A 10,257-nucleotide genomic window follows, 5' to 3' on the forward strand; every position below is an offset into this window, starting at 1 on the left:
ATCTATCCCATGGGGAACAGTTGCTTCCTGCACCCATGGGCTGCAAGACAGAGAAGAAGGAAGAAAAATTGAGGAAAATGGTGTACAGCACAAGCAATGAGAGAGAAAATTGACAGCCAGAGGGAGAAAAGAAGAACCCATGGGATAGGGAGCTGGACAGGGATGATCAGAGGGTAGAGCAGGGAGGAGAACAGAGGAACAGAAAGGAGGACAGCAGTGGAGGAAAAAACAACTGCAACAGGCAGCAGGACAAAGATTGAGAAAGTAAAACAAAGGCTGGTCAGGGGGTTATAGCTAGAAAGATGAGACAGGGAACAGCACAGAAAGACAAAAAAAAGACAAGGAGAGGAAGCAGAACGGTGACAGAGTAAAAATAATAATAGGTATAGTGAGAAACAACAGGGCAGGGGAAGAAAGACAGAATGACAGACAGAAGCAAGGAAGGGAACAACTGGGTTAGGGTTGGAGGCAAAGACAGATAAGGAAAGGAATAGGAATCAGGACAAAGGGATGGAGAAGGATAAAATAGTGATGGTCACCAGGACAGAGAAAGCAAGAAAGAGGGAGAGAGGAGAACGACAGGGAGGCAGAGAGAGAAAGGCCAGCACAGGGACAGAGGTGGGATTGGGAGAGGGGACAGGGAACACAATGGCTGAACTGAAAGAGAGTGGTGGAGAGCAAAAAAGCACAATACAGACAGTGGAACAGAGCAGGATGCAAGAACATGGAAAAGCAGAGGTAGACAAAGTGGTAAAATTTGTCAGAAAGAGAAATTGAGAAATGAGGAGCAGGAAAGACAGACTGAGAAAAATCAAATAGTGATGGGCACCAGAAATGAGAAATGGAGAAGAACTGATGAGAGATGGAGAACTGAAAAGTCCTTAAAGGGGGCAGAACACCTGAGATCAGAGTGCTGTAATTGAGAGAGAGGTGCAGAATGGGACAGAGATGGAGAAAGGAGAGACAGCAGTGTGGAGCAAGGCTGAGACAGCAAAAGAGCATAAAGGGAAGGGGAGCAGGACAGAGGCACAGAGAGAAGGATAAGAGGTGAGCTGGGTGGACAAGGGGCTAGAACGATGGCAGAGGCAGCAGGACAGAGAGATGCAGACCAATAGAACAGAGAGTGGAAGGAGGGTGGAGGGACCACAACAACAAGAGCAGTGCAGACATGGGGAGTGAAACATTAGGGAGGGAGAAAAATTGAGAAAGCCAGGAAGAAGGACAGAGTGGGGAAAAGAAAGACAAGCCTGGGATGGGTTGCAAGCAAGAGAGGAAAAGGTGTGTGTGTGGGTGGGGGGGGGGGAGAATGGGGAGCAGGGACAAGCTGGACTGAGAGATCCTGGTGGGGAGCTGGACAGAGGGAGAGAGTGAAAACAAGAAGGATAGGAAGCAGGGCAGTAAGGTTGGAGATGGAGGACAAGCAAGAAGGAACAGGGGAGCACGACAGGAGCCATACCAGTGTGTAACAGAGCTTGTGAGTGTGACAGTTCTTGCAGCTGATGCAAGAAGGCCTTGTCAACAGACTCCCCCTGATCAGGTGGCCTGTAGCAGACCCCAACCACTAGATATCCTTTACTGTACTGGTCCTTGATTTTCACCCACAAGCTCTCAACCTGGTCACAGCTGTTTCTCAGGCATAGCTCTTCACAATCTATCCACTTCCTAAAACAGAGGGCAACTTCTCCTCCCCTCCTTCCTCGTCTATCCCTTCTGAACAGTTTGTAGCCATCAATGGCCACACTCCAGTCATGGGAATCATCCCACCAGGTTTCAGTGGTGGCAACTACATCATAGTTTCCTACTAGCATGGTGGGCTCCAGCTCCTCCTGTTTGCTATTAGTGTAAATGCACCTCAGCTGGGCCACCTTTTGGGAGGGAGAAGCCCTAACACCCTCTTGACCATACTCAGGTGTTTCCATAGTAACCAACCTCTCACCAACCCTTGTGTCCTTCCTGCAAAATGTTATGTCATCCTCCTTCACCAAGACACAAGTCTGCAAGGTCTTGCTAGCACGCTCCTCAACCAAAAGAACTGGTATGTTACATTCAGGCTCCTTTCTAGTGACCCTGGTTTCACTGCCAACCCCCCTTCATAGCTAGTTTAAAGCTCTGTCAACGAACCTTGCCAACTCCCATCCTAAAACCATTTTCTGCCAGTGGAATAAGCTGTTCCTGTCTGTTTTCAGCAGGCCTGGTCTCCTGTAAATCGAGCCAAGGTCAAAAAACCCAAACCCCTGCTGGTGACACCAGGCTCAGAGCCAAGTAGTAATCCACTGTCTCATCATGTCCAGTCCCTTATTATTTCCTATAACCGGAGGGATAGAGGAGAACGACTTGTGCTCCTGAACCCTTGAACAGTCACCCCATGGCTCTGAAGTCCTTCATAGTCCTTAAAGAAGTTCTCTCTGTTTCATCACTGCCTACCTGAAACAACTAAAGAGGATAATAATCCGAGGGCTGTACTAGCAAAGGAAGTTTCTTCCTTACATCTTTAACCCAGGTCCCCAGGAGGCAGCAGACCTCCCTGTGTAGTGGGTCTAGTCTACATATCAGGCCTTCCTTCCCCTTCTCCTTTTCATGGATAGTGTACAGTATTTTCACTGGTCATGAAGAAATACATTTTTATGAGTTTTATTATTACTGACTTCAGACATTTTTGGTTTGGGGAAAAAAAAAAAACAACACATACCAGAGGTGACTCCATTTAATAGTCTCAAATAGTATTTGAAAGGAAAAGTTGCAAGGGTAAGTGCAAAAGTATGTAGTTATTACCAAAAGAGACAATGTAAGTAGTCTCAATATTGCTTTTGGTATTTCATGGGGAAAAACATTGAGACTAAGATTCCTCATCCATAATATCTTGGGGGAAGGGGAGGGGGAGGGAGGCAGGCAGAGAAGAAACCTCATGCTCTTAGTATGTCACCTGACTATCACTGCTTACAGGTACTCAGTGTCTTCTGGTCTCAAAAGATGAGGTGGAGATATAATTGATTTCTTCTCCATATCTCTGGAAAGAGCTTTTCTCATATCTGTGGCAAAAGAAAAAAATGTTACTATAATGAGAGTCATTGTGCAAAGCCATATTAAGTGAATTCACTATTGCAGTAAGATTATTTTTAACCAAGAACACTTCAGCAGCAATGTTACCAATTTGAATGTAGCACTGCACAAAATTCAACTGAAAGTAAAGGAAACGGCAGGCTAAAAGGACAAATACGTGACTTAAGGCATCTACAACAATGGTAGATGTCTGTCTACAGCCTTTGTATGTTGTAGCACTCTTTCATACCAAATGAATAATGGAAGAACAGCAAAGATACACAGCATGTCCACAAAAGCCTTTGTGGAGGATATTTAAGGGGAAAAAAAAATCTCAAACAGCAAGCAACTAGTACTTCAGCCTTATTAACAGAGTAACATTAATATACATGAAATTTCCATGTTCTTTACCCTTTAAATTGAAAATGCCACCCAATCCTCTGACACTGTTGACCATTAACATTTTAATATTTCAATTTGGACCTCTAAGGAAAAAAAAAAAATCAAGTCCCTGTTATCAAGAGAGAAAAGGAAAAAAAGTGGGGGAGGAAAAAGAAGGGCAGGGGAGGGGGGGGGTGGAGAACAGAAGAAAAAAGAAAGCACAGCCATTCCTTTCCCCAGTCACATTAGCAAAAACCTCACGTACTTGGCAGGAGCGTTCTCTGAAAATAAAAACTGAATAAGTAACTGTGTGTTATTTAATCTTATCTGTAGAATAACATGTCTTTGTACTTGCTAATTTACTCTTGTCTTGCAGTTTATTTTGCCACAGATACTACAAAATGTATAAACAGCAAGATTTTTTACAACTGATGCAATCTTTAGTAGGAAAAGATAACAGAGTAAACAAAATCCCATTCATCAACAATCACCTACACTTTTTTTCATATTAAAAAAAAATAATTCAAACAGTCCCTGGCATGCTCAATATCAGTATCTTTCCATTCAACTTGAGGCAGAACAAGCACTTACCTTAAGCATCTTCCTCTGGTTTGCTATTGCTAACAGAGTTGCAGTCTAATACTGATTGGTACACACTGTAGGCTAGTTGCTTATACATATTTACTGGATCCTGATTTGATACTCTCACGAAGATTTCAATAAAAAAACAAAACAAAACAAACAAACAAAAAAAAAAACAAAAAAAACCCCAAACACTCTAGTTGAAAAAAAAAAAATAAAACACAGTAAGGAAGAGCTGAACATATTTCCAATTAAGAGCCCACAACATGTAATCAGACCAAGAATAGGTCTGATGTGGTCTTATGCTAATCAGACATCTGTCACGCTGTAATAACAGGTGTACTCATTTACCAAGGCACAAATCCAGTATCACCACAAAAAATATTTCAGCCATGTGACCTATCTTCTACACCAGCCAGTGGGTTTAGAATTATTAACAGAAAGAACAGGAAAAGCTAAACATTCACACAAGCCTCATTTCCGTAAAACATTATTATTATTATTATTATTATTATTATTATTATTATATATTAACAATCCACAGTCTAGATGCATCTAGATGGCATTAGCTGAGGGACTGCCTCGAGGGAATTAGAAAAATAAATAAATCAGTCTCTTGACTGCACATTTCCCGTTTTGCACTCCTTGCTTTCTTTGTCTCATGCCTGAAATTGAGTTTCTCGATATACTTTCCATCTCTGTCCCATCATTCCTTCTTCCTAACAGAGCTGCCATCATAAGAAAAAAGTAGAATTTTCTTTAGCACTATGTGTCAGTCTAAACTTTGCAATAAGCACTTCAGCAGCCAAGCAAGCTATCTACCCACTTAAGTGTCACCTATTGAGTAGCTTAGAATCATGAAATGCTACAACATACTCTTCAGTCCCAATCATAATTTCACATTGCTAACAGACTATGCAAAATGGCTAGTGTTCTCATTCATAGGGTTGATAAATCTAATCCTCTGCTACAGAAGTAGCATCTGGGATAGGTACTTTCAAATCCTCTGCATATCTACATGAATGTTTACCAAAAAATCCCTTACCAACTTCCTGAACAGAAGCTTCATAAGAACTCTGCTGCAACAGGAAGAGAAAACAAATAAACTTTTAATGAAACACTCTAAAACCAGCAAAAGATTTATTCTTATATATTAAATGTTGAAGTCAAATGCATAATTATATAATACTTTATAGTTAAAAAATATTTGAAAAAAAAGTCAATCCTGACTATTTATGTGCAACTGCTGTAAAACTTCTAGGTATTATATATATAATCATGGAGCTTTCCTATAATAATAAATTTTTAAAAAGAAAAGAATGCAATCATCCAAGTATTTAGGAGTTAACCGATGCCTTGCATTAGACAATCTTGTCAAACCCATGGTGGTGAAACAGAACACTTACCAGAGAGCTTATGGAAGTATTTGATTTAAATAAATATATGTTACAGAAAGTGGCATTTGCCTAAAGGATGAGTTTAAGAAGATGGGTTTCTGAACGCTACAGGAACAGATTTGCAGAGGCCCACAGTATGCTTCATTTCAAGAATCTGTGGTACAAGAAATTCAGCTTCATGGGCTGTTAAATACTCTGGCTGAATATTCTCAAAAAATTGACATACGCATGGTTTACATGTGGTTTTGTAAGCAATGCTGTAAGCATCTGCACATTTTACTAAGCATTTATGGCTTAAAACCTGCTTAGACTTTTATGGCAGGAATCCTAATGAGATGTTCTCAACAGTTAGCAAGTAACAGAAATTAAACTATAAATTACAGCTTTGAAAAGTCAGAGTCGTCATTGTTTTGAAAAATGGCACCATAAGGATTGTTTTTAATGCGCTTATGGACATCAAAATGTAAATATTGTGAAAGTCATCAGGTGGCGGTAGCGAGCACCATGTCTTTTCCACACACATGCAGAGCTGGCCGACAACCACACGTGCACAAAAGTGTATTTGTTTTCCAGACTTGTTAACAAGGGGAGTAGGAACCATGCAAAAAAAATCAAATGAAAGTTGCAGGAAATTGCAAATTCCCACGCTGCCACAGAGGGAGGAACTACTCTTTGGTGCAAGTGACTCCTTGCCCACAAGCCTAGTGGCAACAAAATAACTTTAATTTCCCAGCAGGCTTCAAAAAATAGCATGGCCAACTGGAACCCTGGGTCAGAAGACCACAACTCTCAGCATGCTGCAGGATGCAACACTCTCCATAGTCTTGACACTGGAGGGACACAGTACTCCCTACCACCACCCCACTTTGCTGCCAGACCCACGTAGCCTGGAGTGCTGCCCTGCTGCTGTCTCCTGCCCCAGCATGGTGCCACAGTCCCACTCTGCAGCTCCCCACACAGGACTTTTCCTGCCATAGCCAACAGACACCAAGTCTCCCTGCTGCCCTCCCACAGACACCCCAGCCCCACTCAGTTTCTCCCTTGATGAAGCTGCAGCCTTGGTAATACCAGACCAGACCAGACCAGCCTCCTTGGGGCAGTAAAAGTAGCCCAAAGCAACCCCCTAGTGACTCCCTGCTCCACTGACCCAACAACTGCTGCTCATCCTCCCTGGGGCAGCTCCTTTATGCAGAGGGGCTGTATCTACCAGCACCCTCACTGCCACACCTGGGGTTCCTCCCACTACACCCCACAGCTGCAGCCCTTCAGCAATACAGGGCCACAACCCACAGCACCACCACATACCCCAGAATGGAACTGGCACCACATGAGGTTGTCTGTGGTGGTTTCATACTGATGAGGCAACTAAACACCACCACACTGCCCTCTCACCTCTTCCCCTCTTCTCCCCCTTAAAAAGAACAGGGAGGGAAAACATGATGAAAAAAAGCTGAAGAGTTAAGTACAGAGAAATCACTCACCAGTTACCATCACGAGCAAGACAGAGTCAGCACAGGGAGGTTAATGTAATTTATTACCTACTAATAACAGGTTAGAGCAGTGAGAACCAAAAATACACTGAAAGCACCTTCCCCACAACCACCCTCTTATACCTCCTCCCCCTGAATGGCACAAGGCAACAAAGAATGGGGTTTGCAGTCAGTCCCTAACACTTCATAACTTTCCGCTCCTTTATGGTCAGTCTCTTCCCTTGCTCCATTATGGGGTCCCTCCCGCAGGATGCTGTCCTTCCTAAACTGATCTTATGTGAGCTTCACACAGACTGAGAGTCTTCAAGAACTGCTCCGATATGGGTCTGTACCATGGGGTCCATCTTTTAGGAGCAGAGTGCTCCAGCATGGGTCCTCCACAGATGTCAGTTCCTGCCAGATCACCTGGTCCACTGTGGGCTCCTCTCCATGGGGTTGCAGTTTAGAGATCTGGTACACCATGGACTGCAGGGGGACAGCCTGCTCCAGCTTGGTCCTCTTTCAGTGGCTGCAGGAGAACTTCTGCTCTAGTGCCTGGAACACCTCCTCGCCCTCCTTCTTCACTGACCGTGGTGTCTGTGGGATTGTTTCTCTACATTTTTCACTTCTGTCTCCCAGTTGCCCCTATGCAGCAGGTGTTTGTTTGTTTGTTTGTTTTTGTTTGTTTTCCCTTTCTTAACTATGTTCTCACAGTGGCACAACCAGCAGCATTCATGGCTCAGCTTTTGCCAGCAACAGGTTGCTTTTGGAACCAGCTGGAACTGGCTCTTATCTAATGTGGGTCAGCTTCTGAACTTCCCACAGAGGCTACCCCTGAATCTCCCACTACCTAAACCTTGCCACGTAAACCAAATACACCTCATGACAAAATCTGTGCACCATGCAGACCTTCTCTTACTGTTTCCCCAAGCATTCTTTTGTCTCTCTGGCCTCACCCATCCTCTCCATCACAATGCCTCCTGGAAACTCTCTTAGGTTCCTAGAGTGCTTCTCACTCCACAACCTTCTTTGGCTCTTTCTTGCTCAGTCAGCACCCCTCCTCAGAACTTCTTTGTTCCCCAGAGCACTCTTTTCCCTCTATCTGTTTTAAATGACTGCCAATTAAAAAACAAAATAAAACAACAACAAAAAAAACTGTTTAATTTTTAATAGGTAAACCAAATACAGATGATAGGCACTTCCCCAGTGCAGAGTGACAGTGTCAGGGCTCTGTGCCCGTATGCTTCCAGTTTGCCTGGGGAACTGCAGACCTTAGGCCTGGAGTAGTGTTCATTCATACATCTGATGGGGAAGTTGCCTTCTGCAGTCATAGGCTGCAGAACAGAGAAGGTGATGTGAGACAGAGGAAGTAAAAAAATAATAATAATACTGAAGAAGAAAGAGTGGAGAAGAGAAAGACAAGGGTTTCAGGGTCAGACCTGTCTTTCTGCTGGGAACTGATGGAATATCAGCCATTCCTATTGGCCATCTTGTGCCCTCTCCCCACAGTCCACTGAGGGCAAGCCCTTGTCCTTCCCCTTGGCAGCCCACACTACCCATCTCTAGGGGTCTCTGGGGCTATTCTTTGACAATGCATGTTGTCCTAGGCCAGTGTATGCCTTGAACAGTATCCTATCATTTGAGGGCTGGACAGGAAGCGGGTTTTTTCCAATGGTTCTCCACAAAACCACTGGGTTCTTCCACTTTCAATTTTATGGGGAACCTGGGTAGAAGAACATGGATAGAAAGGATGTCTGAGGAGAGATTAAATCACAAAAGCTCTTAGGCCACCCTTTACTACACCTAGTTGTAATTCTATGGGGGGAAGGTAAGGACTGTGTAATAACGCACAGCCCTGACCTACAAGGACGAGAAACCTACTCCCTCACAACCATCCATCATTGTCTACGTGCCAGCATTGGACATACTGCAATGAAAATTTTGGCCAGGGCCACTGCTTCAGTACAGGTCTTAAGGCTGTGCTCCCATACACAGTACTGCACCTCCAGGGACAGGATGCTCAAGAACTGCTCCAGCATCAGCTGCTTCTTGGTGTGTCACAGGGATGGCAGACAGCATCAGTGCAGTGCACAGCTATGCACCTTCTTTGGCTTCACAGGCTTCCAAAATCCTATACCTTGCCTTCTCTATTCAAATCCTAAATTAATCCTGTTCCTTATCTGTAATCTGAATTCTTAATTAATCCCAACTCCCAATTTAAAGCCTAATTTGAACCCTATTCCAACTCCAAATCCTAACCCTTTTTCTAAATTCAACTACCCCTCAATCTGTTTGAATCCTTAACCCTTTACCTTAAACCCAAAATTTCCATCAGTGCAGCCTTCCTCACTGATTTCTTCTCATGCTCAAATCTGCCTCATGTAGAGTATAAGAAACTGGTCTTACAGAATCACAGAATCATCCAGGTTGGAAGAGACCTCCAAGATCACCTAGTCTAACCTCTGACCTAATGCTAACAAGTCCTCCACTAAACCGTATCACTAAGCTCTACATCTAAATGTCTTATAAAGACCTCCAGGGACACTGACTCAACCACTTCCCTGGGCAGCCCATTCCAATGCCTAACAACCCTTTTAGTGAAGTTTTTCCTAATATCCAACCTAAACCTCCCCTGATGCAACTTCAGCCCCTTTCCCCTTGTCCTATCACTGGGCACATGGGAGAATAGGCCAACCCCCACCTCACTACAGCCTCCTTTAAGGTACCTGCAGAGAGCAATAAGGTCTCCCCTGAGCCTCCTTTTCTCCAGACTGGACAAGCCCAGCTCTCTCAGCCGCTCCTCGTAGGACTTGTTCTCCAGGCCCCTCACCAGCTTCATCGCCCTTCTCTGGACATGCTTGAGCACCTCGATGTTCTTCTTGTAGTTAGGGGCCCAAAACTGAACACAGTACTCAAGGTAAACAAGTACCTCTGTCCCTTCACAGTCTTATCAAATATCTGTTTGTTTCACTACTTCGTTCCCACTGTCATTTCTTGTTCTACTTCTAGAAAGGCAATTTGTCCTAGATTACAGAATCAAAGTAAGAAAGGACCAGATTCTTGAATTAATTAATTGTCCTGGAGTGGAACTAGACATGTGTCCTGGTTTCAGCTAGGATAGAGTTAATTTTCCTCTTAGTAGCTGGTAAGGTGCTGTTTTCGGAATTTAGGATGAGAATAATGTTGATATCACACTGATGTTTCAATTGTTGCAGAGCAGTGCTTACACTAAGCCAAGGACTTTTCAGCTTCTCACACTGTTCTGCGGGCAGGCTGGGGGGTGCAGCAGAAGCTGGGAGGGGACAGACACAGGACAGCTGACCCAAACTGGCCAAAGGGGTATTCCATCCCATCTGGGGTCATGCTGAACAATTAATATGGAGGGGGCT

This window comes from Aythya ferina (assembly GCF_964211825.1).
Source record: "Aythya ferina genome assembly, chromosome: 2".
In the NCBI taxonomy this organism is placed as follows: Eukaryota; Metazoa; Chordata; class Aves; order Anseriformes; family Anatidae; genus Aythya; species Aythya ferina.